The sequence below is a fragment of the Narcine bancroftii genome, chromosome 9, assembly GCF_036971445.1.
Source record: "Narcine bancroftii isolate sNarBan1 chromosome 9, sNarBan1.hap1, whole genome shotgun sequence".
NCBI lineage: Eukaryota > Metazoa > Chordata > Chondrichthyes > Torpediniformes > Narcinidae > Narcine > Narcine bancroftii.
This window is the reverse complement of record NC_091477.1, coordinates 7,430,018-7,452,920: the sequence shown is the minus strand read 5'-3', so window position 1 is coordinate 7,452,920 and position 22,903 is coordinate 7,430,018. Positions and strand designations below refer to the sequence as shown.

The 22,903-nt window shown below is 43.5% G+C and overlaps 1 protein-coding gene across 6 annotated transcripts in view; it reads left to right on the top strand.

Annotated features, from left to right (window-relative positions):
- The window catches only part of LOC138743161 (protocadherin-1-like), a 431,442-nt gene that overhangs the window by 6,727 nt on the left and 401,812 nt on the right, over positions 1 to 22,903 (top strand). Inside the window, exon 3 of one of the 6 annotated variants that reach the window (XR_011344676.1) lies at positions 14,864 to 14,941. The exons of the other annotated variants lie outside the window; for them this stretch is intronic. The gene's annotated coding sequence lies outside the window, so the exon portion shown is untranslated. The remainder of the gene's footprint in view (positions 1 to 14,863; positions 14,942 to 22,903) is intronic. 6 annotated transcript variants of the gene reach the window in all.

Here is a 22,903-nt window from a genome sequence, read left to right as displayed (position 1 = left end):
ACTCTTGCACCTTCAGGTGTCATTAGATCCTCCATTTAGCTAACAGATTAACCTTTGTTTTTACATTCTACTGAAAGATGATGTTTTGTACTACAACACCCACCTTGGTGTGGTGTTTGAAAGCAACAACCAGGAACTATTTCAACCTAACTTTAATCACCATTTGGACGTGGCCGTGGCGTGGTTAGTAGAGCTACTCCTTCACTGTCTCAGCGACCCGAGTTTGATCTTGATCATCAGTGCTCTGTGAGCGGAGATTTTATATTCTTCTCTTTCTTATGGCCATGTGAGTTCGTGCTCTCTAGTTACCTCCCCTATCCCCATACATTTGGGTCAGTTAATTGGCCACTAATCAACCAGATAGTGGTATCAAGCAGATTCTATCACTATTGACCAGATAATGGGAGAATCTAGCAGGAGGTAATGGGAATGAAAAGGGATTTGTGTAAAAGAGTGTGTGATGGTCCTCTTGGGCTGAATGGCCCGGCTCTGAGTACATAAGAAACGGGCAGGAGTCGACTATCTGGCCCATCGAGCCTGTACTAATAATAAGTAAGATCATGGCTGTTCTGATGTGGACTCGGCTCCATTTTTACCCACAACCTTTAATTCCCATGCTATGCAAAAATCTAACTGTCTTAAATATATTTTGTGAGGCAGCCCTCACTACTTCAATGGGCAAATAATTCCAGATTCACTGATCACTGAGTGAAGCAGTTTCTCCTCCTCCTCCTCTCTGTCTTAAATTTATCCCCCAAATCTTGAGGCTATGTCCTTGAGTTTTAGTGGAAACAACTTTCCTGCTTCAATCTTATCAATGTTTTACCTATTTCGGTGAAATCCTTTCTCATTCTCCAATATTCCAGCCAGTGCCAGGTTACTTAATCTCTTCACATAAGCTAACCTCTTCATCTCTGCAATCATCTCTGCATCGCCTCCAAAGCAAGTATATCCTTTCGCAAGTCAGCAGATCAGAACTGTGTGTAATACTCCAGAACAGGTGTACTCCGTCCAGTGTATGCTCCAACTATGACGGTTGGCACAGAGGTTAGTGCAACACCTTGCCAGTGCCAGCGATCAGGACCGGACCTGGGTTCGAATGCAACGCTCTCTGTGAGGAGTTTGTACATTCTCCCTGTGTCCACATAGGTTTCCTCTGGAGGCTCTGATTTCCTTCCACCCTTCAAAATGTACTGGGGGGTGTAGGTTGATGGGGTGTAAAGTGGGTGGCATGGACTCATAGGGCTGAATTGGCATGTAACAGTGTTTTATGTTTAATTTAATTTAAAAAAAAAATTTTAAAACACAGGAGAGGAATATATTGGGTGAATTCTCGGAGTCTTTTGCCTAGAGTAGGGGTATCAGTGTCCGGAGAACATATAGTGAAAGAGGAGAGATTTAACAGGAGCCTGAAGGGTAACAGAGGTTCATGGATGTATGGAACAGGCTGCCCGTGGAAGCAATGTTTAAGAAAAAATATTGAACAGATACATGGATAGGATGGACTAAATGCATGCCAGTAGAATGAGTGTAGGTGGGAGATTGCAGTCCATCTGGGCAAGTTGGGCCAAAGGGCCTGTTTCCACGCTCTATGTCTCTAACCTCCCTGCTTTAAAATTCAATCCCTCTCACAATAAAGCCCAAAACATTGGGACATTTGGAACAGCAGAGAATATTAGAGCCATTAACATTTTACTGGGGGAAATTATGGGACGCTGAAACAACTCACTTTCAATCCCAACAACTGTAAACACTTACTGTTGAATGGGGGGTAGGGGGGGGGGTTGGAATTTCTTTTCAAAACCACCATTTGGATATTGGCATTCTCATTCAATTAAGTGCAGCTGTCCATCTGATTACTTCCTTTATACAGGTGCCTAGATATTGCTTTGCACAATGTTTCCAGCAAGAATCGCATTACAAGTGAAGTCAATGAGTATGACACTCAGAATAAGCCATCAATCCTGGTCCAGTAATCGCTCCAAAAAGCAACCAGATCAATATCCGCCAAGAAACAGGATTAGGGGCTTCAGAAGGTCTAGAGATGAGTCTGAGTGGCACTAAGTTCAGGAGGTACTGGGTTGGGGATAAGAGAGTTAATGATTGGTGCAGGTTTGGAAGGGGAGACTTCTTCCCTTCCCTGACATGGGGAAGGTCTCCAAGGGCCAGTACGCTTTGCCCAGAGTTCAGCGGCATGGTTTAAGAACCAGGTTTGAGTGGTTTAATTCAGGATAAAGAAGCAGTCGGGAGTGGAAGGGAAAAAAGGACAAGACAGATTGCTCAGTGATTGAGAAACAAAGTTTCTCGTTGCCTGAGATTTCGGGCCCATGTGACAAGTCCGTTGAAAATACTATCTGCTGAGTTTAAAGGGAAGGCTTGTGGTTTTTCTTTTGAGTCGCAAGAACGCATCTGATCGGTTACAATCCAGATCGGCAAGTTTTGCAACCTGAAGCCTTTAGATCACCTGATACTCGTGCTTTACTGCAAACTGTGATATATCTCTTGTCCTTGAACTAATTTATTGCTGTGAAAGCTGAGGAAATGAGCTGACCGATTCTCTTTGGGGTCTCTCTCTCTCTCTCCAGATGTTCGGGTGGATATGGATGAAATATTATTTTCCACATATAAACTCGATCCTCGTCAGCAATTGAGCCACGGTGAATGCAAATATCTGCTGAACAATTGCTTTTCAGAATTAAAGTCAGCAGGAGTTTTTATTTTGCGACTGATCAGCTGGCTCAGCTCGGGGCTATCTTTGTCTCCCCTTCTTTGCCTTGACACTGATCAGCTGGCTCAGCTCGGGGCTATCTTTGTCTCCCCTTCTTTGCCTTGACACTAATGCAATCTTCCGGTGGCATCTTCACATCTGGCATGTTGAGGCAATGAACTTAAACTCAGTGGTCCCTTATTTAAGGATAGCAAAAAGCACACAGAATTGCTGGAGGAATTCAGCCACCTCGCAGTGTCCATTAAGGAGTTAAAGATTTATTGCCGATGTTCCGTACCTTGAAGAAGGGCTCGTCCGAAACATCGATAATATATCTTTACCTCCTGGACGCTGCGAGACCGACTGAGCTGCTCCAGCATTTCTGTGTGTTTTTTGCTGCAATCACAGCATCTGCCATCTTGTTTGTTTCACACTTATTTAAGGATGCAGTGTTCCAATTGGATTTTGATGACCTTGTTAATTGAGGCTAATTAAAGCAGTCATTCACAATGAGGGGGGGGGGGCACAACACATTTAAGAGGGGGCCATGGCCTGAAATCGTAAGATTTGTTTTGTATGTAGTTGGTAGAAGTACGTAAGAAACTAAAACTTGACTGCTGCACAGGGAACTTTCAAAAGAGTTCTCAGGGGTGGGTGCATAGCCAAAAAAATGGTCGAAAAGGGCTGATTTAAGGGACACTATACCACACATATGTAATGGTGGGTTCACAGGTGGAGCATTGCAGGGGGAGTCAGAAATGATCACTGTTTGATGAAAGATCAACACTTCCTAGACAGTAATTTTTTGGGGATGTATAATCTGCCTGCTTTTGTAAGGACTGTCTACAACTCTGCAATACCCAAACATGCTGGAGAAACTCAGCAGGTCACACTGCATTCATCAGAAGGAACTGGGGATTAAAATTTTATGGCTGGACCCTTAAAAAGCATGTCCATAGACTAAATATGGCAATTATATTTGGGTGGAACAGTTAGCATAGCGGTTAGTGGAACGTTATTACAGCGCCAGCGACATGGGTTCAAATCTGGTGCTGTCTGTAAGGAGTGTGTCTGGGTGTATTTCCTCTGGGTGATCCACCCTTCAAAATAGACAAGGGTTATAGGTGGGGTAATTGGGCAGCAAGGGCTCGTGGGTCGGAAGGATTTGTAACTGTGCTGTAAATTAACATCAGTGGAAGGGCAACAGCTTCTCTTTCTTTCCTTCTCATTTAAATAAGCTGTCGTATTTGTCCCTGCTTTCATTGGTCTGAAGCAGATGTCCCAGCGGAAGAGAGCTGAGGATCGCAGTGTCCTGTCGGATTCCGTGGGGAGCCCATGAGGACAACACAGATGGCAGCCGGTGCTAGCTGGCTGGAGAGTGTCATTGACCACCTGGGCTGATGCCAACACTGGAAATAAGGATGGCTGTAGGGTACTCCAATAAGTCTCGACGTGCAATGATCAAATGGGTTCGAAAAACTCAGCAGGTCCTGCAACGTCCATTGGAAGTAAAAGGCAACCAATGTTTCAGGCCGGCGCCTTTTGTTGGGAATCAGGAAAAATAGGTAAAGGCTTGAATAAAAAGGTGGAGGGGGTGGTGGAGGAGAGGAGGGAGGAAAGGGAAGAGTGAGGAGCATGGGCTAACATAATGCAGGGGGGGGAAGGTTAAAAAAAAAGCAGGGATAATAGAGAGAGAGCAGTGACAGAGAATCTCATGGAATGCCCTTTGAAGTGAGGAAACGTTCTTTAGGGCAGGCATCCTTCGAAGAGACTTTGCAATGAAGTGGCCAAATGGAGTTAAACAAGATTTGGCTGCTCTACTTGCTTGATTTTTAACTGGACTGGTAGGAAGGTCATGACATTGACACTCAGCACTCAAAATGGAGGGGGGGGGGGAGCTAAAATTTTCAAAGGACACCAAAGGATATATTGGATCAGGAACATGCTGGTGGGGATTGCTGGTTTTAAAAGCAACTACAAACAGAAAAAAATAATTTAAACAAATAAATGCATTTAAAGTAATTTAATCATCTCAAAAAGTAAATTGCTTTTATTTTTGCTTTCCTCTCCTACACCTGATCTTCATTCAAACAAATGAGGAATAGAATAGTCACCAAACTTATTGGTAAGTTGAAGATTGGGATCATTTCAAAAACCAGCAAAGCAGGACTGAAAAATGAATTAAAATCTTTAAATTTTATTTATAATAGAAGCCAATTCTGTCCCTTCAAAACTGTGCCGCCCAATTAACGTACAACCCCATACGTTTTGGAGGGTAGGAGGAAACTGGAGCCCCTGGGGACAACCCACAAAGATGCAGGGAGAATGTACAAACTCCTTCTAGACAGCACCAGGTCTGAACCTGGGTCACTGGCGCTAACCATGCCGCCATCATGAAGGAGAAAATAAATTAAATCAATGAGAATATAGAGACGGACAGATACGCAAGAAGGATGCAAGGTGTCAGCGTGAACAGGTCCACTGGAGAATGCAGCACACTTTATAGTTATGGGGAGCCATGAAATTCCATGAAACTTAAATGGCTAAGTTTCATCACTTCCGTACAGTGGAAAATAATGAGAATTTTATATTTTATATTAATTATAATTATTAACCCCTAACGTCGAGGTACTCGAGATGGCAGAGGTCGACAGCATCGAGTCCACGCTGCTGAAGATCCAGCTGCGCTGGATGGGTCACGTCTCCAGAATGGAGGACCATCGCCTTCCCAAGATCGTATTATATGGCGAGCTCTCCACTGGCCACCGTGACAGAGGTGCACCAAAGAAAAGGTACAAGGACTGCCTAAAGAAATCTCTTGGTGCCTGCCACATTGACCACCGCCAGTGGGCTGATAACGCCTCAAACCGTGCATCTTGGCGCCTCACAGTTTGGCGGGCAGCAGCCTCCTTTGAAGAAGACCGCAGAGCCCACCTCACTGACAAAAGGCAAAGGAGGAAAAACCCAACACCCAACCCCAACCAACCAATTTTCCCCTGCAGCCGCTGCAACCGTGTCTGCCTGTCCCGCATCGGACTGGTCAGCCACAAACGAGCCTGCAGCTGACGTGGACTTTTTACCCCCTCCATAAATCTTCGTCCGCGAAGCCAAGCCAAAGAAAGAAAAAGAAGAATAATTATTAACCAAAATGCAGAGGAAATGTTAAGGGTGACATCATCACCAAAGATTTAATATTAGGCAAACTAATTAGGTCAAAGTCCAGTAGATCTCCAGGACAAGACCATGCATTTGAGGACTTTAAAAGTGGCCACGTGGGTTTTCAATTTCCCAAAGTCGTGGGAGATTCTGCAAAGATACTGAGGGACTGAACAATTGCCAATGTCAAGGCTTTATTCAAAAAAGGGTGGGAGACATTTGTTCACAATAGACCAGTTAACCCATTATAAATTATTTTTAAAAAGTTGGAATTTTCATCAAGGCAGTGTTGGCAAAACATTTGGTAGTCATCATCTGATCAAGCCAAGTCAGCAAGGAGGAATTGTGTATGAAAAATGAACGGAGTTCTTTGGGCAGGTTATATGGGCAGGAAGATTATTGAAGGATATGGACCAAATGAAGTCAAACGGGACAGGCCCAGAATGCCATCAGAACCAGCATGGGTAAATTGGGCTGAAGGGCCTGTTCTATTGCTGTAAGATTCTTCAGTATTAGCCAACGAAGCAGAAAAAAATGTAAAGTTTTTGAATTTTCAAAAGGTACTCGGCTACGTGTGTTTACTTTGCAAGATAAGGTCTTGGAGTTGGTGTAATATCGTGGATAAAGAATTGGTTAACTGGCATTGTGTCAGGGGAGTGGTTTCAGAGAGATCTGTGCTAGATGCTGCAGTTTCTAGTGTTCATTGGAAGGAGTTTTGGACAGATTTGCCGATGATATGAAAGGAGGGAAGAGAACACTGTGAGTGGAAGAAGAGATCGAGGGATAATGGCAGATTAAGCGAGTGGGGAAATTGACCATGATCGGGGGAATAAAAATAAAGATGTTCACTGTGAAAGGACTAATGATAAAATGCAGATTATTTTAATGGAGAAAAACAGCATAAAGCTGCAGCAAGAAGATATTTGGAAGTACTTGTGCATGACAGCTAGTTGCAAGTGCAGCAGGTAATTGCCAAGCTGCAATGGAATACTGACTTTTATTTCCAGGGGGTTAGAGTATAAAAGTTAAACAATCTTACTGCTGCTGTTCAGGGCACTCATGTGACCACTGTGTACAGCTTTAGTTCTCTTCTTTAAGGGGAAAAAAACCCTTTGGAATTGGTTTAGAAAAGATTCACTTGGATGGTCACGGGTATGGAGGGTTTGTCTTGTAGGGAATAATTGAGGACGTTGATTCTGTGCTTATTGGAGTTTACAGTTACAGACGATCATACCGAAACATAAATTATTCAAGAGAGAGGACAGACACTGACTGGAAGGTTGTTTCCCATCGTTGTCTGAAGTGAGAGGACATCCAATAAAGACTGAGATGAGGAGGGATTTCTTCTTTTAAAGGAATTTGCACTTTTGGAATTGTTCCAGAAAGCTACAGAGGCTCAATCTTTAAATATATTCAAATCTGAGAAAGTTTTTTTTTAACATTGGTGAATTCATCAAGGATTATGGGGAAAAGGCCTGAACATGTATGTGCGAGGAGATTTGTAACCAATTGTGATTTTATTGAATGGCAGTGCATTCTAAGCGTAAGTTTGGGCCTTGGGACACATTCACATGACAGTCCAAAATTACACAACGTTAAGGAGTTAAACAGAGGCCTGCAGATGCTGGGGTTGAGTATAATGCACAATCATGCTGGAGAAACTCAGCAGGTCACGCAGTATTCCCTTCACGCAGGAAGTGAAGGGAAACCAATGTTTTGGGCCTGAACCCTTCATCAAGTATCTGACGAAGGCCCCAGATCTGCAACGTTGGTTTCCCCTTGCTTCCTTCGGCTGCTGTATGACCTGCTGAGTTTCACCAGTGCATGTGTGTGTGCACATTTATTTGAGTGTGTGTTGCACATCGCTTGTAAGCCTGGTAGATTTTTTAGCTGAAATCTGTGGCCAATGTTGGGCATTTTATTTTAACTTCACCTGTTCAAATTCTACCTATCCCACTCCTTGCATTCTCAGTTCTGGTAAAATTGACTTGTTTCATTGGGAATAGTTCAGGATTAGCAAGGATCTGTGTTTGTGGGCTCTTGGATGAGCTCTGATAAATGGGAGGATTCTTACATCCACCAAGGTGTGCCAGTGAACAGGCTTGTACTGCAAGAATCAAATGATGATGCGATGCCCGTCCATATGGTGATGGCGCTCTGGGCTTGTTTTACTAAATGTGCTGTAATATGTTGGTCGGCACGACACTATAACATCTGTTCTACATAAATATACACACCGCTCTCTGTGTGGTGGGAGCGAGTTGCTTGCAGTAATTGCGGCCTTTTGATATTTGACAACGAGGTGAAAAACCCTCGAGGACCCCTGCATTATCGTAATGGGCATTCCTTCAAAGGGTTCCATGACAAACAGTGAACTGTTGGGGGATCTGCATAAAATCACTCGCGTGGCAAGAACACACGACTTTATTGCAGCATTCCACTTAAAAGAAAGAAAAGGCAGGTTTTCGGCTTTTATTCATTTTGGCTGTGGTGTGTTTCAGGGTATTTGACTTTCATGTATTCCTGCCAATTTTAATTGCACAGTAAAGGACCGGGGGGGGGAAAATAATGCAGATTATAATCTGACAACGCATCGGTGGACTCTGATTGCAGAGCGTGAGTGTAAAAGGGTGGAAGTAATAGAGTGCTGTCTGGTGTAGACAGTACTGACCCAATGTGAGGTCATTCAGTGTTCTGCTGCCAATTCCGACTCACTGTACATGCCACTGATGTCTTTATGATTCACTTGTTTTATTTGTGCATGGATGATTACAGATTTATAGCCCCCAATCTATTCCTCCTCCTGTCTTCTCCTCCGGGATTGGCTTGCATTCGTGTTTGCTGGGTTGAGATTTGCAAGGAAGTCGTGTTCAATTCTCGACAGTTGATAGAGTGGGTTGAAAACACAACGCTGGAGAAATTCAGCAGGTGTTCTACCCCGTTGCCTGTCTGCACTTATTACTGGTCAGCCTGGGCGTGCGTGGGCAAGTGTGACTGCTTTGTCAGTTTGTACGTGCAATTAGAGAACAATAAACTTGAAGATGAGTAACAGCATGATCTGAATGCTGACACTTTGCCGCTTGGTTCCTGGAGCCCAGCCTATCTCTGTCAGTTTGGGGAGGTTGGAAATTCCACTGGGGTTGCCAAGCAGTTTAGTGAGACCGGGTTTCAATTCCCAGGGCTCCAATCAGTCTTATAAATCCACAGGCAAAATTTAGGAAGTATTTTTGCCCTAAAGGCAGTTCTATAAAGCATGGCAGAAACGATTCCTCTTGTAGTTTACCTGGAGGCAATGTACCTTCTTGCCTGTGCCATTTCATTGAGAATACCAATGAGTGGCATACTCTGAGAATGACAGGTGCCATGGTTGCTGAGGTTGGACAAGTGAGCCATCCATTTTCATCGAGATTTCTTGAGCCTCCAGGGTTTTCAGTCAAACTTCCCTTTTATTTATTTGATTTTATTTAAGTTCAATTTTATTATCGTCAGGCCATGTATACACAGCTAGACAAAATGGTGTTTCTCCAGACCACAGGTCACACAAACCATGCACAGAACAAACTAATCATATGTAGCAAAAAAGGGTAAAGGTCACAGATATAATTTCAAATAAATATGCAAAAATAATTTGAAATTCTTTACTCGCTTACAGGGTACAGTCCACATGTCTCACAGCCTGTGGGAAGAAGCTATTTCCCAGACTGGCAGTCCTGATTTTGATGCTCCTGTACTTCCTTCCTAATGGTAGTGCGTGGTAGTGGGTCAAAGATACTGCATACTGGATGGAAAGGCTCCTCAATGATTGTTTGAGCCGTATCTAAGCAATGGTCCCAGTAGATGTCAATAAGGAAAAGGAGACCCCAGTGATCTTCTCAAAGGTTTTGATGATCCTCTGCATATGCACAGTGATGCAACCAGTCAGAATGCTCTCCACAGTACCCCTGTAAAAATTTGCAAGTCTTTGGTGACGTACCAAATCTCCTCAAACTCCTTGCGAAGTAAAGCTGTTGGCAAGCTTTCTTCAAGATTGCATCAAAATGAAGGTCCGAGGATAGATCTTCAGAGATGTTGATACCCAGGAATTTGAAGTTCCCAACTCTTTGCACTGAAATACCTTTCCAATTATTCTTGGGTGTTGTGCTAGCTGATAAATGTGAGGGACTATGTAGGCATGGGAAGGATGGGCAGAGAAATTGCATTTTGGAGGAAAGATGCAGTTCTAGCCTTTCTTGACATTGAATGATCCAAAAATGAAGTATATCTGGTGTAGTGTCTGTTGTAGGGAAGGCATCATTGAATTTCTGCAGAAACTTCCAGACAATGATATGAGATAATGACCGAGAAATTTTGTGATGGATCTTTGAAGGATAGTGTGGACTAGAAAATCGGGAAGGTCCTCTTTGCTCTTTCAAGGGCCGGCATCGGACTTGTCAGTCACCAATGAGCCTGCAGCAGACGTGGACATACCCCTCCATAAATCTTCGTCCGCGAAGCCAAGCCAAAGAGATTGTATCTTTTCATTCACTAGAGAGAATAGATGCTACTATCCCTTTTGAGTTCCATTTAGCTCTGCCACCTCCACTGGTGGAACCTCGCCTCCATGCTTAGGGCTGTCCTTCAATATCTTGTAATCTTCTGCTGAAGAGAAGCAGTCCTGCAACCCGTAGGTATGGATGCCACCCATGGAACTCTTGCTGCTGTCTTATGGCTAGTGTACCATTTACTGTGCTTCGTGATCCCTATGTTCCCTTAGCCATGTGGAAAAAAAATCATTAAAAACATATCCTGGAATAAACAAAGAATCGCTGGTGTTTCTCAATGGGTTGGACAGCACCTACAGGTTGAATGGTTTTGAGTCTGGATCTTTTATCAAATCTGAAACCTAGATTAACCAATTCTACCACGAATGCTATTTGACCCATTAATTTCCTCCAGCAATTCTATGTCTGTATTAGGAACCAGGATCCTTGAAGAAGTGGGTTAATGCTTGTGTAAAATTCTTCTCCAGTCTTATTAGATGATCGGAATACATCTTGGATAACAGTGCTGACTTGTGTACCTACTTGCCTGTTGTTCAAAGCCATCAGAGACAGATAACAACTGATGATCCATCCTTCTCTTGAAAGAGATTACGATTCATAATTGCAAAGGGACCCACATTAGCATTTAATTTATTTGAATTTCCAGTGATTACTTGGAGTTTGAGTAATACTGAGGAAGGTTATGCACCAGAACCAAACAGATAAAGAAAGACTGAGTTGACTTTCAGGGCATTGCATGAAGTGGAACAAAGTTTAATTGATAATCCAGGATCCGGAGGTATTTTGATGATATTAGTTAGACCAGTAGGTGTTCTGGACTATTTGTCTATCAGTGGACCAAAATATATATTTTTTTAAAAATCACCATTTTTTTAAAAGGAAGGTGATGTGGTTGTATGATATATTGTTTTCATCAACCAGTTGAGCACATAATGAATACCTTATAATTTTAAAGGGAGCGTAGGATAAAGGGCCCCCATGTAGTTGAACAGAGAATGCGGTTCGGGGGACAAACAGAGCGAGGGAACGAGATCCAATACGTTTACGAGGATTACAGTCATGAGATCCCAGTGAATTTAAAAGAAGTGTGGGAATAGGGTCCTGGTGAGACATATGCTGAACCATTGATAACGAATTATTTGTGTTTGCATTGAGAAATGTAACAATGGCAGAGTTAAATTAACAAATAGTCCAGTTACATGAATTTAAAGTCCACCATCGAAGCTGGGGAGTTAAAATACAGTTAATTAAATAAAACTGTAATTAGCAGAATAATAACCGTGGAATGATGGGAGTGGCGCTTTAACATTAAAATAAAACTGGTTCACTAATGTCTTTTTGAGAAGGTCATTGGATGTCTTTGGCCAAACATGGAGCCAGAAACCAAAATAATGCAGATGCTGGAAACTTGAAATAAAACAGTAGATTCTGGAAATACCTGGCTGCTTCAAGCAGCTTCTGTAGGGAGATAAATAGTTAATGTTTCAGGTAAGCCAGTGAATTCCGATGAAAATCAAGGGTCCATGGAAGGTCATAACTTTGCTTCTTTTTTAAAAAAAATATGTTTGTGAGCATCAAAGACACCTTTGCACATGTTATACCGATGGGCTCCTATTTTAATTTTTTTTAAAAAGAAAAACTTGCACACACATAGACATAAATGTTCGGATAGACCGCAGATACATGCTTGGGCCCCCAGTCCCTGATCTTTGTTATATTACCAATTGTAGTGGTACAACCATCTCGCCATGAGTTGTTTCCATTGAAAACACTCGTAATTCAAAGCAATAAACCCCATTAGGGGTTGCCATTTATGGACAAATATTCTGGTGGAACCTCTTATTGCCAGCATTTTTATTTTACTTGAACTCCACCAATGTCCTACCCAATACAATGCCCTAGCAATCCACCCAGTTAGAGGATATTTAAAGGTGGGAATTAAATGCCAAAGTGCACACCATAAAGAGAGATGCAGAGAAATAATGTTAAATGGACGATTTACTCATATTGATATTTTCCTGAAAATGGAGACGTGACTTTAGAATTTGTTTGACTTGTACTTCATCGTGATCGCTTTGCCAGTCGCCATGGGTTCGACTGGTTTCCAAATCCTGATATTTTCTGTGGGCAGGAAAATTTGTCTCATTACAGGGGGATTAATAAGTTTCCCAAGAGTGAGGAAGGAAGAGTTAGGGAAAGGAAAGCCAGATGAGGCTGTCCCCAGGAGTGGAAGCCGAGCACAGCAGTGCACCTGTTCAATGACTTCACGTTGAGTGCCTGCCGAGGCGTTTCCAAGCAACGCAACGTAATGCTCTGCCGGGTGGGGGGGGGATCCATTCAGTTATGTTGGGCACTAAATTCTCTCTCACTCTCTCCCTCTCCCACACGCAAACAGAATTTTCTTTTTATTCCTCTCTTTCTGTCTCTCCCTCCTTCTCTTTGTCTCCCTCTCACACATGCAAACAATTTCTTCTTTCTATTCCTCTCTCTTTTGAAGTCATACAGTTCTTCTTTCAACTTGGTCTATTGTAACTTGTACCAAGCTGCAGTTGTAGAACTTGTTTTGAAAGTAGACCAGTGGACATCTCACACATAGTATAAAGGAGACCCAGTTAAAAAGGGGCTGAGTTACAGAGAGCTCAGTTTGTCAGGAGTTAAGGCAACATAATTTTACTATTTTGGGATTCGATCAGGAGTCTTGTATGGCAGGGAAAGGAACCATCCTTGAATCTTGTGGTGCATGATCTCATACATGGTGGGAGGGAGTGAAGGGTGGGATGAGTCTTTTAATATGTTGGCTACTTTTCCAAGGCAGAGGGAGTTTTAGATGGAGATAGGTGGGTGGGTGTGTGTTTCTCTCATACCTCTTTCCTCTTGGTTTCTCTTTCTCCTCTCCCTCAATTTCTCTCCCTCTATGTCTCTCCCTCTCATGCCTTCTAGAACAGAATTAGTTGATGCTTTGAAATGTCTGCAAATGAAAATTATCTCTAATCTCAGAGCAGTTGCAAGTGTGTAAACTTGTACACTGGGGAAGAATGTTATTAATGTAAGCTTTTGGCTATAGGTCTCAACTGCTGGTAGAAGGAAAGGCCTGTGAAGGGCAGTGATAAATGATTGCCATCCTGCTGAGGCAGACTTAGAGCTCAGTATGAAAGAAAGAAAAACTGCATCCTAAAGAACACTGCAGTAGTGGGGCAGGTCCAGTGACGAGCCTTTGGGCAAACTCTTGGCCTTCGTCTCATATTCATTTTGTGGAGATGGACCTTGCTGGTAAGCCTGGGATGCCGCACCCATCTTTGGTTGCTCAGAGACCAATGGGTCAATTTAGAGGAAACGAGCCCAGATGTGTTAAAGATGGCAGGATACTAAGTATAACTACACTTAAGTTGCATCTTACAGAAGTTGATTGGCAGTTCACTTTGTCCAGGGAACAACAAGCTGCAGGAGAATATGGCACCATGCCAAATAATGCTGCTAATCTTCCAACTGGTTGAATACAGCTGAGTCTCTCTTTCTGGGTAAAAGGCATGACTTGACAGGAAAGGCCTCAACTTTATAGAATTCATGTACCTTTACTTCATTACTTGGAGTTGTTTCCATTGGTGATGACACACAGCCCTGTGGTTTACCCTGCTGCGCCCTCACGCCAAATCCAAGATCTCAATAGCATGCAGAGAAGATTTACAAGGATGTTGCTGGGACTTGAGTAACTGAATTGCAGGGTTAAAACTTTAAACAGTTTTGGCCTTTATTCCCTGGAACGTAGAAAAATGAGGGGAGATTTGGTAAAGGCACAGAAAGAACTAGAGGACATGGGTTAAAAGTGAATAGGGAAACATTAAAGGAAGCTTATTCAGGCAGAAAGCGGTGAGAGTGTGGAACGAGCTGCCAGCTGAAGTGGTGGATGCCGGTTCAATTTTGACATTTGAGGCAAATTTGAATAGGTACATGGTTGGGAGGACCAAAGAGGGCTATGGTCCAGGTGTGAGTCGATGGGACTCAGCAGAATAGTTTGGCACAGTCGAAATGGGCCAAAGGGCTTGTTTCTGTGCTGGAGTGTTCTTTGATATCACATTGCAAAGTAATTGAATGTTTGTCACCAGACCATGGGGATGCTCTGTGTACCTTGCTTTCTCAACCAAAACATAAAATTCTGTTTGGTACCCCTGGATCACTATGATTTTGGAATTTTGAATCCTATTTCAATGGTTGCATTTGCAGATATTCAGATTACTTTTTGTATCTGTTAGATATTGTTAAAATACTGCAGTTGGATCCAATGTAAGACGTTGAGTGTGCAAGACACACTATTTTCAGTGATCACTGTGTGTAGGTAAATTGGAAGGGATATTGCTATACAGTGCAAAGTATTAAGGGGGGGGGATGGTTAACAGCAGGAGAGAAACTGTCTTGAACTTGGAGGTGCATGGTTTCAACATCTTTCATCTTTTGCCCACAGGAGAAGGGGGAGAAGAGAACATGACTGGGGTGGGATGGATCACTTCGTACATGGCTGTATCGGTTTGCATGTTTGCTGGTAAAGTCATTTCCACATGAGATGTTGATTTGCTCGTGATCTGGCGACTTCTATCAGTGACTATCTGGGCAGCACAGTTAACCGCAATGCTACTACAGCACCAACGATCGGGACCGGGGCTCGAATCCCATTCTGTTTGTGAGAAGTCTGTACTTCCTCCCTCTGTCTGCAAGGGTTTCCACCGGGTGCTCCGGTTTCCTCCTACCCTCCAAAATACACTGGGGGTTGTCGGTCAATTGGGCGACACGGGCTCATGGGCCAAAAAGGCCTGTTGCCATGCTGTATGTCTAAATTTAAGAAATAATATTGTGATTAAATGGTCCACGCCTGTGCATTTCCTTTCATTAAAAACACAAGCAAAAGAAGGAAGTGGTTGAAATGAAAACCTTTATTACACTTTGCAAATAAATATTCAGTTTCAATTCTACATAATGAACTGGATTCTTTCCAAAAAAATAACGGCTCTCAAATGGTCAATGGTATGCATTGTGGACACAGGAAGGTAAATAATCGCTGTGGTTCTTATTTTCCTTTGGACAAAATATGCTTACGTTGCCGAGACTGAATTTTGGAACTCCCTCACCAATAACTCTTGCACAAGGGCTCACACTTGAAGGGAACAATGCTTCTCGAGAGGAAAGAAAGTAAAACACCGATGTCTGCAGACCCTGAGGCTGAAGCAGACTGGAGAAACTCAGCAGGTCAAACAATGTCCTTTAGCAAAGGTAAAGATCCATAACCAACATTTCAGGCTTAAGCCCTTCATGAAGGTATGAAGCAGCTGTCAGACTCCCTCAGAATCTCTCCTGGACCAATAAATCAAGGGCTCAAGTCCAAAATGTTAGTAGCGTATCTTTTCCGGAGGAATCGGTTGCCAGATATGTCAGGATTCCATTTCAGAGGAAAGGATGTATCGATCCTCCTTTGCTTAACCCCGGCCAAATGGAAATCTAAGACAGTAAAATTCTCCAACTTCATAAGACATTATTTGGAAATTGTGCTTGTTTCGCGACTGGCTTACTAATGAGCGCAATGAGTTAGTTCTCGGTATGGGTACCTGATACATGGTAACACATAAGGAAAGGGGGAGGGGCACTGTGATCTGGGGGACATGGCGCATCAGTCACTGAAGGTTGGAAACAGTAAAAACACAATGCTGGAAGGAGTCCGCAGATCAAACCGTGTCCTTTATGTGGCAAAGACAGAGATGCAGAACTGGCGTTTTGGGCTTGAGCCCTTCGTCAAAGTACGAGAAAAAGCCGGTCGGTGAGTGTCCGAATAAAAGAGAGGTGGGAGGAAAGGCAGGGCTGTGCAGGTGTAAGGCAGTAAGGCAGGAAATGGGGGGGGGGGGGGGTGGGGGGAAAGAAAAGGCGAGCAGTGAAGTCAATAGCCCGTTTCAAACTGCAGCACCTGGGTAGCCCTCCTGGGAGCTGGGTGCAATTACTGGGGCAAAGCTGCTGGAAGCACCTTTCAAATCGCAGGGGGGGATTGACCCATTCAATTGCCAACTTGGCGATTTGAGGGGGATCCTGCCCCTGCAATGGTGTGTCACACACTCACCGGAAGTACTGCCGGACGGATGTTCAGATGCAGGCTCCCCTGTGACGCACGCACACAAGCGCTGACATCACTGGAATAAGCGGGTTGGCCATTTTCCTGTTCAAATCACCCGTGAAAAGAAGCTGTCCCTCGGCCTGGTGGTGATGGCTCTGATACTCCTGTATCTCTTTCCCGACAGAAGCAGCTGTGTGCAGTGTGAAAGGGGTCCTCAATAATTTTTGCTCTTCATCTTCAGACAATGATCCCAGTAGATCATGTTGACTGGAGGGGGAAGGGAGACTCCAGGGATCTCCCTCTGTTCCCCTTATGCCCCTCTCAATTGACCTCTGATCCATTTCTCTGCAGCAATCATATCACACTGTGATGCAGCCAGCCAAGATGCTCTTGATGGAGCTTCTGTAGAAGGTTGGTGGCCAGTGGCCTTGCCAGCTTCAGTCTTCTCAGAAGCCGCTGTATTGCCTTCATGACAAGTGATGTGAGCGCCCATGACTAGAAGGGCCGAAATGGCCTGTTTCTGTGCTGTTGTGTTCGATGGTTCTATGATAGGTCACTAGTTAGAGAAATATATCATTCCATCAAGAGTAGATAGATTAGATGTAGAATGAATAGTCTTCTCTTCTTGGAACGATGGAGGATAATAGAGGTGTACAGGATGATGAGAGGAATTGATTGTGTAGTTGACTAAAGTCTTTTGCCAGGTTAACACAAGGGGACATAGTTTTATGGTATGTGCAGGGAGATGTAAGAGCTATGATTTTCATAGTACTCACAGAGACTGGTGGGTGCATGGAATGCACTGCCAGGAAAAGTAGTGGAGGCAGGTAAAATAAAATCTTTTAAGAGACTGTTATAGGTACATGGAATTGAGAAAAATGGAGGCTTATACCACAGGGAAGTTCTAGAGTAGGTCATTGGGTTGCTACAACACTGTGGTCCGAAGGGAAATCTACTGTGGTGTAGATTTCTATGTTCAATGAGGTTCAAACATGAAATGTTGACTGATCTTTTCAACCCTGATCCACTGAGTCCTCATTGTCCACTACTAGCAAATGAGATTAGGGTAGACTTGGCTGGTATGGATGAGTTGGGCTTGTGGACTAGTTTCCGAGCTGAATCAATCCTTTCAAAGAGTCCTTTAAAAGATGAAGAAATTCATCCTTTCCTAACAGTAAATGGATGATCCTTTTCCCCTGAAGCCATGCTCCCCCACCCCCCCCCCCCCCCACTCCCCCGAGTTCTACATACCTGCACAAGGAAAAATATCCTCTCGACATCTACCCTGTACTCTTGTCAGGCACCCTCAGAATCTTTCATGTCCCAGTGAAATCATCTGTCATTCTTCTGGGCACACATTGAGTGAAGATCCACCATTTTTCATACATTTATCCTTCATCCCAGGAAAAAAAAACATGAATCTTCTCTGCACACACCCCAGTGCCATAAATATGGATGCCAGAATCACATGCAATAATTTAGGGGCTCATCTGTACCCTGCAATGCTGCATGAAAATGGGCAGCACATTTCAACCCGGGTTCGAATCTGGCGCTGTCTATAAGGAGTTTTGTACATTCTCCCCACATCCTGCATGGATTTCCTTTGGGTGCTCCAGTTTCCTTTCACCCTCCAAAATGTATGTAATTGGTGCGATTGGGAAGCATGTGTTTCTTGGGATGGAAGGGGCTTCTACCCTGTTGTGTCTTCAAATTTTAACTTCAAAAAAAGTTCTTGCGTTAATTCTCCATTCTCCTTGCAATAAAAGGTCAACATTTCTTTAACCTTACTACTTGTTCGCTATATTTCAAAAACAAATGCATTGAAAGCACTAAAGCATGGAGAGCTTAGAGGCTTTCCCAGGGTTGAAGTGGCAAGCACAAGGGGGCATAGTTATAAGGTGCTTGCAAGTAAGTTTTTCTTTTTCATACAGAGTACAATGGGTACATGGAGGCAGGAAGAGTAAAATCTTTAATGAGAATATTAGAGGGTTACATGAATTATTGCATGTGAATCTGGCTTCCATATTTATGGAAAGACTCGCCGACACTGGGGTGTGCGCAGAGACGATTTGCTCGCTTTTCTTCCTGGGACGCGGGATAGATGTACGAAAAATGGCTGAGCACGTCGGGCCTCCACTCAATGTGTGCACAGAAGAATGACAGATGATTTTATTGGAATGTGAAAGATTCTGAGGGAGGCTAACGGGGTATGGAGTAGATGTTGAGAGGATATTTTCCCTTGTGTGGCATGCCGAACTTGGGGGGGGGTGGGCGCTGGCGTGAAAGGAATCGTCCATTTCAGGTAGGGATGAGGAGGAATTTTTTCTTCTTTTAAAGGGTCAGGATTCTTTAAAAAGATAGATTCAGCGCCAGTAAATGGAGTGAGTTTGATGGTCAGCAGGGATCTAGAGGGCCAAAGGGCCTGTTTGTTGCTGTATAATTTCATGGCTAAGGCTTTAGAAATACTGAAAAGGATTTTTGGGGCATTGAGTTCATCAGGGATTCCTTGTTCTAGTCACTAACGCTGTGCAAGATTTTGTGCATCTTTGCCCAGCTGGTAACTGGATTTTTACTTCTCCCTCACATACACCATTCAGGATTTGAATTCCAAACGTGGACCAGCTAACCATTTCTCCTCTTGCGCTGCTCTCGGCAGCTCTGCTCGGCTTTAACCTGCCTTGCACACCCAGAAGGATAGGGAAACTCCAAATGCACTCTGCATAATTAAGGGGACATCACCACACAATTATAAAAGGGCAGCCATTTTGGGCATTGCAAGCAAGCACACAACGTGCACGATTGCTTCAGTGTTAAAATTAGACAAGCAATGCTTTGTAAAAGAGGCAGAGCTCAAACCTTTAAGATCTCACGTGATCTCCACTTCACAGTGGCTGCTGTGAACCATCGCACTAAGACAACGGGGAGTACAGATCCGAGATTATTTCTATGTTGGCATGCAGAGGCAGGGGAGCACAAAGAAAGCGTACAAGGCACTTTGCCATTTAGCTGTGATCAACTGCATCAACCTTTCATTCAGCCACCAGCTCAGGAGCATGTCCATCCGAATAATTCGCTGTATTTTAAAAAGGGGTTCTCAAGCTAAAAAGTGCAGCCTTCCAGTCAACTGGGATCACAGCAAAACTCCAATAATCAGGCAGATTGGGACCCTGCCAGAGCTGAACCAGCAGCGTTTGTTTTTTTTTTATTCTGAACTTTCGGATGTTATCCCATCACACCTATATTTCACTTTTTTTTCTAACGTGGATAATAAATATTCCAAAAATGCAGAAATGCTGGAGGAACTCAGCCGGTCTCGTCATGTCCATAGGAGGCAGCAAAGATATGTGACTGACCTTTCGGTCCTGAGCCCTTCTTCAGGGCCTTAAAGGTTTTGAGGAAGGGCTCTGGCCCAAAAGGTCAGTCACATATTTTTCCCTCCTCTGGATTCTGCAAGACCTGCTGAGTTCCTCCAGTATTTCTGTGCTTTTTACCTCAATCACTGTGTCTGCAGACTTTTGTGTTTCACTCTAATAAATATGCTAGTTAACCTGGTGTGTTTAAAGGGGGCGAGAAATTAAATCTCAGTGAGTTTAAAGGGGAGTGTAGAGAAAAGAACCCGGTGAGTTTCAGCTTGTCTGTTCTCTTGGGCACACGTCCGGCCCTCACTACGGACGGAGCTCCGGTTGCACGCCTGGCCTCCAGCTCCGAGCGTGCACCTGGTCCACATTCCACCCACCCCTTCCTGATGCACCGCCAGCCCACCTGGGTGCTTCCTCCAACCAGACAACCCGCACTGACTAGGGGGCTTGGCCACAACTAGACACCAGGTCCACAATTACAGTAACACACACTCAATCTCGCAGATCCATGAATAGAAGTAGGGCATAGAATCATATAGGTGCAGGTGAAAGCCATTCAGCCCTTTGAGCCTGCGCCACTGTAGCCAATCGTGTAACTTTAAGCTTTCTTTCCACATCCGTTGATCCCTTTAGCGTTAAAGGCCACCGGAATCCTTTATCACAGCCGGACCTTATCCCTTTTTTATCATGTACCTGACTAAATATCTTTTAAAAATTGTAATTGCACCGACCTTACCAACTCCTCTGGCAGCTCGTTCCATATACTCCCTACCTTTGTATAAAGAAGGCATCCTTTTTAAATCTTTGCCCTCAAACCCATACTGTTTTGTCTTAGATTCCTCAGGTGGCACACAGTGCAGAAACTGAGCCTTCAGTTCACTGTCTCTCCGTCCTACACTCATCTCATTTCACTCTACCTTCATCTTGTCAACTCTGTCCCGATCCTGGCTCACACTCACACCTGAGGGACAATGAGCAAATGGTCTAATAACCAACCAACCCGCATCCTTGCATTGTGAGAGAAGCAGGGAAATGTATGCGATCTCAGGGAGAACATGCAAATTTCACACAGTCAGGCTTGAACCTGGGTCATTGGAGCTCTCAGCTTGTGGATCTTTGATTGTGTTAAATTTAGACACACAACATGGTAACAGGCCCTTCCGGACCACGAGTCATGCCACCCAGATACACCAATTAACCTATAATCCCTGTACATTTTTTGGAAGACAGGAGGAAATGGGAGTTTCCAGAGGAAATACATGACGACACGAGGAGAATGTGCAGACACCACACAGTCCAAACCCAAGGTCAGGATTGAACCTGGGCCATTGGATCTATTAGCAGAGCCACACCATTGAGAGGTGTGGGTGCAGTGTCAGGTAAGAGTCAGTTAGTGTCTATTAAGATAGACAGACAGATTTTCCCAGGGCAGGTGTGGCAAACACCTGAGCACATCTGTACAAAGTGAAGGGAGGAAAGTTTAGGGGAGACATCAGGGGTAAGTTTTTTTAAACAGAGAGTTGTGGATGCCTGGAATGCCTTGCTGGGGGCGATGGTGGATGCTGAAACATTAGGGGCATTTAAGAGGCTCTTGGACAGGTGTGTGGATGAAAGAAAAATAGAGGGTTATGAGGTAGGAAGGGTTTAGTTTTTTTTGGTATTAATATATAGATTGACACAATATCGAGGGCTGAAGGGACTGTACTGTGCTGTAATGTTCCAAAACTTTCACCAGACAGAAGGTCAGATGACACATTAAAGGTAATGGAGAGTGAGGCAGGAAAGTGGGGTGGAAGCCAAGAATAAATCATCCAGGATCCTATTAAATGGTAGAACAGATTTAAGGGGTTTATTGGCCAACTCGTGCTTATGTCCTTATTAATTAGTGCATTGCGAAATTCCATGTAACAACAATGGGCAGTAACAAAAACATAAACAAAAGAGACAGGTTTTTTAAAACCTCTTCCATTACTCACCTAAAGCACAGGTGACATTCTACTTGAATGATCCTGGACTCTTCACCTATTGCGCACGGTTTTGATCAACCAGCGGCAGGAAACATCATTAAGCTGGAAAGAGTCATTGGGATGTTTACGGAAGGGTCTGGGTTATAAGGAGAGGCTGGACAGGCTGGGACATTTTCCAGTGCAAAGAGGCTGAGAGGTGACCTTACTTACTCTGGGTTGGGCTATTGAGCTAGGACTTTGTGATCAAATCTTAAGTGAGGACTTTAAATTCGGGTCATTAAATGAATTTAATGATGACCAGGAAATTAATATCCAGTCACTTTCAAAGCCCTTCAGGGGAGAGAAGTCCATCATCATTGTTCAGTTAAGTCAAAGTGACTCCAGATTGAGAGAAAGGTTGCAGACTTTAATTCAATCACATGAATTTTTTTTCTCCCAAAAATAGACTTTATTCACAATTAAACTACATATAAATAAAAACAGTGCAAGGTGTTTTTGCATCCTTAGTGTCCTATTCATTAATTTTATGACTGTACATTGTTATATTAATTCTCTACATAGCACCATTGCTACTACTGTGGCCCCTTGTAGTTACTTCCCCCCCACCATTGTTTAAGGGTTCTCCTCTGGTCTCAGCTCTTCCCCACAGAAGCCTTGCATTGGCTGGGCCAAGGTTGAGGCAGATTAGTGAAGACTTATTTAACTAGAACTTGACATGATGTTTCTTTTCACAGCAGCTTGGCCGATAACCTTGAGACCAGTCAAATTGATGTGAATGTTGGAAGATTAGATTTTTTTTGTTAAATTAGGTTTATAAAATTGAAGGTTGAGTGAACTCTTCAAATGGTATTAAAAACATAACAAAGAGAAAGAAATAGGAAAAGTGTAGTCCTTTAGAAGAATGGATTCTTACAATTGTGTGGATCTATGGTTTGATAACAATGAGCTTAAGGATTAGAATGGGGTGAGGGAAAGGTGGGCAAGAATAATAATGTGAAGAAATGTGTGAAAGGGAAGGAGGATAAAGTATTTCAACCCCTACCATGCACGCAGACAAAGTGAGATCTGGGGCAGTTTAGCCA